The following is a 9,668-nucleotide window of genomic DNA, read 5'->3' as shown; positions in this document are numbered from 1 at the left end:
CCTTAAACTATATCCAGTGGTGAGGCCCCAGCTTGCGGGCTTTGGGGAGTGTGGAGCCACCGTTTAATTGCCATTGCTCCCAGGTCCACTCTGACCCAGAGTGGTAGTACCTGTTAGGGTCCCAACTATGAGTTAAATAGAAACCGACTTGAAAACAACAAATATATTCTATTAAAAAATTTTTTCTTCAAAATTCGGCATTAAATAACCTGAAAAGGGTTGATATGCTGTAAAACAAAAACAACCAACCAACCAACCAACCAACCAACCAACCAATACTAATGATTACTATGATACTACCTCATTCATTACTGTACACGCAATAACCCTTATCCTCGAGTGGCTTCTGGGCCTTGATAAGTGGTGATCTCCATGTAAAAAAAAAAAGAAGGCTTACTGTAACCTTGGATGTTTCGTTTTGAAATGCCTATGTTTCCAGGTTTCTAGACCATTCCAACACTCCCGTTTACTTACTAATATTTCTTAACAATAATATAATTTGCAAGTTGTGGATCGGAGCATTGTCCTGCAGGAGGAGGGTACCTTTGCTGATCTTACCCCGCCTCTTGATTTTGATAGCTTCCCTTAATTTCCTCAAAAGTGAAGCATAATAGGCTCTTGTAATTGTGGTACCCTTTGCCAGGAAATCTGTCATCACTACTCCATCCTGGTCCCAGAAGACTGTGAGCATGACCTTGCCAGCAGAGGGCTGCACCCTTGCCTTCTTTGGAGATGGTGAGTTCAAGTGCTTCCACTGCATTGATAGTGATGGACCCAGGTTTCATCCTATGTAATCAGTCTTTTGAAAAACTTTGACTTATCTCCTTGGCACATCTCCAAATTCATCCTCGAGCACTCAACGCGTTCTCGCTTCTGGAATGGTATGAGCAACCTTGGAATCCATCTGGCAGATACCTTATGCATATGCAAATGGTCATGAATGATAGGTTTCCACAGACTCTGTACTATTCTTGACATCTTGGGCTATTTGGCGAATAGTAATATGCCGATCTTCCAAAATGGCAGCCTCAACATGATGAACAGATGCCTCATCAATGGCAGAAGGGGGGAGGGGCGACCAGTTCTGGGAGCTGTTTCCACAGACTTCCGAGCATGTTTGAATTCACGATGCCAGCGTTTTACAAGGTCATATGATGGGGCATTATCACCATAAGTTTCTTTCATTTCATCAAAAATCTCCTGTGGTGTGCGTCCTTTCAAAGACAAAAACCGAATCACTGCTCGACATTCAACAGGCTCCATTTCACACCTGACTCAGCTCAAACACCTGTAAAACAGAAACCACAATTAGTTCAGAGCTGTAATTTACCACATAACCCGTAGAGATATAAATCATTGCACATACAAAATATCAGCTAGATCAGACAACTGGAAGTGGGTCAGGGGCATTACTTATTGCACACCCCTCGTAATATTTCTTAACAATAATATAATTTTATAGTATTTATTAATTAATTTGTTAATAGTAATATAATTTTATAATATTAATAATATAATTTACTAATATTTGTTAACAATATGATTTTATCGTATTCATTATTTTGATGACTCCCCAAGAGGGGGACGCGCCGAAATGGTGACCTACCCAACAAAAGTTACATTATGGTAACCACCATACATCCGTGGTTTCGATGTGTCTGTTTGCTGAGTAGGAACGGGATCATCAAACAGAATTGTCAAGAGCATTGCAGCCAAGAATGTCTGAGGAATGTCTGAGGTGGTCTACTGGTACAATGTCACCTCAAAAGATGACCTTTAACCTTCCACAGCACCGGCTGATGCAGGTATCATATCAGGGTAAAGGGTATCGAAACCAACCTGCTGTTTGTAGGGGACAAGGACATATAAATTCCAATCCCGTTACAAAAGAATAATGAAACAAATGGAATTAAAGGAAACAAAGACTCAATTGATGGAATAGATAAACGTGTCGTTTATTTACTGTTGAAAGAATGAATGTTTTAGATATAACATGTGTTCATGTCTGCGCGGGTGCAACCATCGTTCATAGAGGACTGGTATTGTAGAAGAAAAAAGGAAATGTGTTTTCATCTCACGTTCGGGTCACTATCGTTTGTTCACGCGTGGGAAGAGAAGTGAGTAATGTAATGGAACGAGAAATGGCAGTCCATCGTGTAGACAAAGAAAAGGATAGAGGGTTGACATCAGTTAGCAGTCAGCTACGCGAAGGTGTTCTCAGTGACCAGTTGTATATATATAGAGAGAAAGAGTGTGAATGTGTACGTACGGTCTGTTAGCTTTTTGTTCCACATAGTAGTAAATGGTGTGAGGTATACGCGGTCGGTTCGTAGACCGACCAGCTCGAAAGCTAAAAAGGTCTAAAAGGGGTTGAAAACAGCTGGTCTCTTCCTTTTATAGTTGCTTCCGGTGTGTCTTTTGCGCATGTGTGGATTTCCATTGAAAGGAAGTGACGTCGTCCATGCGTGCGTGTATGTGAGTACATGTGTGTACGTTAGCATGTGTGTATATACACGTGAATGTGAGTGTATGTACGCGAACGTGAATATATGTACGTGTGTGGACGTGGGCGCGTATGTTTGTGTGCGCGTATGTATATGACAAGTAACATAGCTTGAGATGTGAACGTGTGTTTTTGGTGTGAGACTAGAAAAGGCTCGCGCATGTTTGAACTGGAGACAAGCTTAAGAAGGGAGATGTTTGAATCAAAAATCTGCATGGAACGTGTATGACAAGATAACGGTACCAAAAAAGAAATATATATATATATATATATATATATATATATATATAAGCAAACAGTTAACAAAATATGTTAAAAAACACTTTGAAATGAGTTAAAAACATATTTAATCTGAAAAGGAAACACTAGATAAATGGATAGTCCTTAATCCACGGAGTTTCAAAGAAACACTCTCCTTCTCATCAGAGGGTAGGAATTAGCAAAATGCGGGATCGGATTTTGCATACAAAAGTATTTGATGAAACAACAAGTAAGACAAAGATCTTACTTGAAAACAAAAAAAGTGAAGCAGAGGGAATATGGTGAAGAAAAAGGTGATTATACATGAATGGATAGTCTGGTGGAAGATCAAAAAAAAACCAGTGACGGTAAAATCCAAATGTAAAACTTCAAGAAAGTTAAAAGAATTTCCATTTGTACAAGTAAAATCTAAGGAAATCCCGTAATTGGAAGAAGATGATCCATAATAATCCAAAGGCAGAAATCCAAGGAATAATTCACAAACATGTGTACAAGGAAAAAAATAATATTAATAAAAGAAAAATAAGATGTGCTTTTCACTCTACTTCCGAGACATAACTATAAATAAAAAAGATCTAGGAAGAAAAAGGAGAGGAAAAAAAAAGAGAGAGAAAAAAAAAGTGATAAAGTTAAATATAAAATAAAGGGAAACAAAAATCAAAACGACCCAGCCAGGAAATGTTAAAGGCACGAAAATATATATAGGGCAAAATAATATAGGTCAACTGAAATGTACAGGTTATCACTTAAAAAAAATAAATAAATAAATCGTCTTCTTCTAATATCGTCTTTTCAAATCATAATAAGCACTTCTGTTCAAGTTTGACGAAGCTACTGGATCGCTAATTCGATTCAGTAGCGGAAACATAACATGTAACTAAACAGATAAAATGGTAATAAAATAAAAAATATATATTTGCTCTGCAATAGTATTGAGCACCTTCTTCAAGTTTTCACTATTTACCAGTTCTGCTATATATATATATATATATATATATATATATATATATATATATATATATATATATATTTGCTTTGCTTCTGTTTTGTGTTCAATAGTTTTTCTGTGTATAAATTGTGAGAATTTTGAATTGGTTGACTTGCCGAGGGTGGGTCGGTGGGGAAGAAAGGAGTGCTGGTAGCTGTGACCAACACGGCCGGTGGTCCATTAATCAAAGAACCTGAGTGCCTATTCCTTACAAGTTAAATAGACATTCCAGTCACGCATGAATCTCGTTGACTGAGAGTTGGAGTAGATAAAAAGGGGTGGCCGCTCTACTGTTATGTTAGTAGTTGTTGCTGTCTTTCAGACAAATTACACTTCGACCATCGTTACCCATTTGTTACTTTTACAAGGAAAGACTTCTTGTAAGCAACGTCGACATTTCATTGCAAGACTTAAACCGTCTTTTCTTCCCCTCCTACTCGTCGGTATGCTAATTCCGACAATATGTCTGTATGGGTAATTGTGTTATGTATGTATATGTATTTATGTATATGCACATATATATATGTATATAGGTGTATGTACTATAAGTGTATATGTATTTTGTAGCTATGTATACATATAGTGAAAATATATAGATGTGTATATGTATGTGTGTGTGTATGTGTTGGAGTGGAGAGGGCTCCCGTAAGCCGTGGTGAAAGCAATCTTTCTAGGAGAAGCAAATCTCTGATATAAAACCATAAAGCGGGAGACCAATACCCGCATTAAGCTGGTCTACAGTTTAATTTGTTGCTGGCTATCTTGCTCTTGCTTGTTGCTGGATCTCAACATTTTGAACTGAGAGAGGAACTTAGCTGTCGTACAAAGTTAAGACTCTGTAACATCATCTTATACAAAAGTATAGATTTATGCGTAAACTTTAAGTATTTACTTAAAAAGTGTTCAATACATAGGTAGAGCTAGTTAGTAATTTATAAAATATATATGGCGATTAAGCTACACTGAATATTTGACGTTTCATCCACTATAGGATTCGTCAGGCTTATGCGCAAATTCTGTGGTTATTTCTCGTTTTTATATATGTTGAGGATTTTAGTTAGCCAATCAGCTTTCTAGTATCCCCCGTGCCCCTTCCTATCAGCCAATGGGCATGCATTTTATCGAACAAAGGATCTGTTTTAGAATTAGGTTAGTGGTTTAAGGCAGACGATTTTCCTCATTTCTTCTTTTTTTTTTATATATATATATATATATATATAAATATACATATGTGTACGCATATACATGCACACATACATACATATATATATATATATATATATATATATATATATATATATATATATATATATATATATAAGGGGCAGAAATCTCTCAAAAGCTCTTTCGACTATCATCTCGTCAGCAGAGAATCGATAGTATAAAATTAAATAACATAATGCCGAAATAAAGAGCAAAAGGGGGGGAACGAGTAAACGAGTACTAAAAGTGCCAGAAAGACGATTAAAAGTAAATTTAATTGGTGAAGAGAAAAAAAGCGTTTAAAATGGCACCGCGAGGGAAGGACAAAAAAAAAAAAAAAAAAAAGGGTTATCAAATTTCCCCAAAGAGATTCAACTGCCGACTTTGCAAAATAAAGGATCCCACGCTTGTCATCCCATTGAGACTGACCAAGGGGGCATACTCTGTTTATCAACAGCTCGGGGATAAACCAACTCTGAAGGAGGTTAAGGAGGCACTATACGCAGCCTTAGCTACTGATCCTTTTATTGCATGGAGGCAGTTCACCGAATGGCGGCTTGGGTTGGATGAGACGGTGGACGTCTACCTGGCGGATTTAAAGAGATTAGCTGCACCATTTGGTGGAGTGACTGAACGTATATTAAGTTGTGCCTTTCTCACAGGACGACACCAGCCGACTGCTACGAGCATCGTTAAGACTTAGCGAGATTGGGCTTCAGGAATTGTTGGCTAGATCCCACAATGTTTTAAAAGAAAAAGATGCGAAGTCGGTGCTAGCAGCTGCAGAATCATCTACTCCATTGGAAGATGGCGTAAGATGTTATAAATGTGGCGGGTCAAACCACTTTTCTAGGAACTGATGAAGCCGAAGCAGTGTAAAGGACACGTCTGTTCAGGAAATACCAAGATGCATGCGTTGCTGCCGGTGCAGCAAGCTAGGTCACGTAACAAGGAGTTGTCCGAGAAACAGACAAGGGGAGTAAACTATAGCACCAATATTCTTCCCAGACCATTGACAAATAGGGCGCTACCCGCATTGAGAGTGCGCGTGAACAGGTGTGAATGCTTTGCGCTCATAAACACAGGGTGCATGCAGACTCTCGTGCACAAGGCAAGTTGTTATGCATGGCGCAAGAAAAGTATTCCAGTATTGAATAGGTGGGGGCACACTAGCCTCTTGTGGAATTAGTGTCATTCGTTCATGTGTCGGTAATGGGCCTACAATAATCGTACAATCCCTGGTTATGAGTGAGAACCTTCTTGGTTATGACCTGCTGTTAGGAATGGACGTTATCAAAGAATTGGTTGGTGTCCATATTGATGGTGATGGTAAGGCACATTTCTCTAACACCTGCCTTGCTCTGGGTGCATCCATGAAACTGGAACAGCCTAACTTTCATGTGGAATTCGACCAGCGTACGAAGTCCTAGACAGTTTCTTGGAAATGATCGGACGAGCAGCCACCCAGAAAGTTGTACAATAGGGTTCCAGAATATAAAATTTCCCCTGGAGTTTGTGGAGAATACAATAAGGAACTACAGACGGATAAAAAATGGATGGCTAGTTCCCTATCCAGAGAAGGAATTGGGTCTCCTAAAGTGTCTGATCCTGTTAATGGCGGTTATCCAACATAATAAACAGAAGGTGAGGCTGGTACTCGACTATCGGGAACTAAATAAGCACGTAAATCATTTTACAGCCGCGCAAATGTATGTACTGAGAAGTTGAGGGAATGGCGGCAAGCAAGATTTAATGTATCTGTGTGGATCTTCGTAAAGCATATCTTCAAGTGTATGTCCATCAGTCACTATGGCCCTATCAAACGGTGCTCATCAAGGGAGAAAGGTATTGTTTAGTCCACATGAGATTTTGACTTAATGTGGCGCCATCAATTATGCAAAGGATTGTTGATGCTATATTGACTAAGGATGAACGCATTCAGGGGGCAACATCTGCATATATTGACGATGTGTATGTGGATGAAGAAATTGTGCTTGCAATGTGTGCGTAAAAGAACATCTTCACAATTTTGGCCTTCTCAACAAGGAACCAGAAAGGTTACGGGACGGTGCAAGAGTGCTCGGTTTGCAGGTCTGGGAAGAAGATAATGTCCCGTGTTGGAAACGAGGTAATAAAATCCTAAGTATGTCCTTGTATTTTCATGCGATGGAACGTATTTTCATTGTGCGGAACGTTGGTTGGACACCTTCCTGTGGGTGGCTGGCTTCGTATTGCAGTGGCATTCATCAAACAGAGAGCCTCTGACGTCACCACCGGATGGAATGACAAAATTTATGACGCCCCTCTCAATACAATGGTCAGAAAGGTCCTCACCAGGGTGCACAAAGAAGATCCAACACGCGGCACATGGTGTGTTGACAGTCAGGACCCTAGTGCAAGCTCTCTTGACATTGGCGTGTCATTAGTCCATGATGGAGCCGTAGTGGAAGACGCTTGCTGGTTATGCCCAGAAAAGGAATCCCAACACATAAACCTGGCAGAACTCGATGCCGTGTTCAAGGGAATAAACTTGACAATCCTTTGGAAGACAACCACTCTGCGGCTATTCACAGATTCTGCCTGCGTCCATAAGTGGATTTCAAACACTCTTACCGGATGGGCTAAAGTGCGAACCAAAGCAATGAGTGAGATGCTCATCCGTCGATGGCTTGACACGATCATGAGCCTGGTGAATGAATATGCACTATCAATGGAGGTGTCCCTGGTCAGATCCAGCACAAATAAGGCAGATTGTTTAACAAGGGTACCTCAAAGATGGCTTGATGCCATAAAAAGAACTGTTGAACCTTCCTTGTGCCGCATCTATGATCCCTGGTCAATCTATCGGATTAAGGAAATTCACCAACAAAGCAGGCATTCTGGAGTCAAGCGGATCCTATATTTTGCTTAGTTGGTTGAACCAGGAGTGCAAAGGGCAGACGTCATGGAAGTGGTCAAAAACTATGTGGAATGCCAGTCCATTGACCCGGCACCCATTCGCTGGGAAAAGGGGAAGTTGGAAGTTAGGAGCCACGGCTAAGCGATAAACATTACTCACCACAATGGTGAGGATTTCCTGACTCTCATTGATTGTGGTGCATCAAGGTTTGCCATATGGCGTATGCTGCATCGACAAGATACAGTCATTATTGTCCATCAATTAAACAATATTTTCCTTGAACGTAGACCTCCAACAGAGATATTGCTTGACAATGGTGCTGCCTTTACCAGTAAGCAGTTTAGGAAGTTTACTGACAGCTGGGGAGTACATCTGAGGTTTTGATGTGCCCATGTACCTAGTGGAAATGGGATCATTGAACGGAATCATCGAACCGTCAAAACGATCGCGGCTAGATCAGGCTGCACAGTGTTTGAGGCAGTTTATTTGTACAATGTAACCCCGACAGATGATGTTTTGCTCTCTACAGCGCCGGCTGATGCAGTGCATAGGTATCACGTCAGGGTGAAGGGCATAGAGACAAACCCACTGCCTTAACTGGAAGCAGCTGGAGAGAGAGTGAGGAAAAAACCCGCGAAGCAAGTGCACGACAAGGTATGGAGTCAGGTGAGTCACTGAAATAATGAGCCCACAAGCGGTGCAGGTTGATGGTGTGCCTCGTCATGTTAAAGACATACGGTTAGTAATGCAACCATCACTAGACGACACGAGCGAATCAGAGTCAGAATCTAGCGAGGCATCGCTCTGGATTGCAGCACCACCATCAGACAGTGACTCAAAGATCAGTAGCCTCCCAGAAGACGTAGAGAGTAGTAGCCTCCCAGAAGTGACAGAGATGCTCGACCCTCAGACCGCAGACGAAAGTACAAGTGAAGATGAGGCGTGTGTCATCCCCCCTCGAAGAAGCACCCGGCGAAGACGATCAGTATCCCTTTGCCATCTCTGTGATCATGAGATCGGGGGGGGGGAGGGGGGGGGAAAATGGCTTACCGTACAAACGTCCTTATGTCTGTCTGTCCTGTGAGTCGCACGTGTCGCGAAAGAAAGAAAGAAAGAGTCGATCATGGCGGTTGTGACGTTTTGTGATGAACGAAGTCTCACGAGATCACGTGCACGTGCCTTATAAAAACAGGTCACTTGTCGGTGGGGAAGGGAGGAGAAATCATTTAACGTTTGAGAAGTGGCAAAATCAGTTGGGAGAATTTGTGTGAGCCGTGATTTTTGCCCGTTGATCGACTGCACAAAATAATAACATTATTATTTCAACACAGTAACAAAAAATACATAAGTACCCAAAATTTCATTTTTATTGGTCAATGTTTTTAATGTTAAATTATAAAATAACATATATATTTAATCATTTTAAAACTTCATCTTGCATTATCATTTTTGATTTGTTAAACTAAGTGGTTAATTTTAATTCAATTTTAATCACATGATCACATTTTCAATAATTATGTGATTATATTTTACCCATTTAAAGTTTATAAAACATGTACAAAAAAAAACAAAAAACTTTTGCTCGATACCGGTGTTGACCTTTAAATGTCCCTTTTATTGATTACCTTGTTTGAGGATATTTGTACAACTAAGCGGCAAATCTGCCGAAAATTATTTATTAATTATTATATTGTTTTAAATTTAAAAAAAAAATGTCCTGTATATTGTTTAAAATTTAAAAAAAAAAAAGTTATATTGCTTATTTTTTGCATTAAAACTGTTTACATTTCGAGATTATTTTGGCCAATCTTGCC

Source organism: Euprymna scolopes, chromosome 46, assembly GCF_053919585.1.
Source record: "Euprymna scolopes isolate OS-2025 chromosome 46, ASM5391958v1, whole genome shotgun sequence".
NCBI classification, from domain to species: Eukaryota; Metazoa; Mollusca; class Cephalopoda; order Sepiida; family Sepiolidae; genus Euprymna; species Euprymna scolopes.
The sequence above is the reverse complement of the archived record's forward strand: the minus strand, read 5'-3'. Positions refer to the sequence as shown.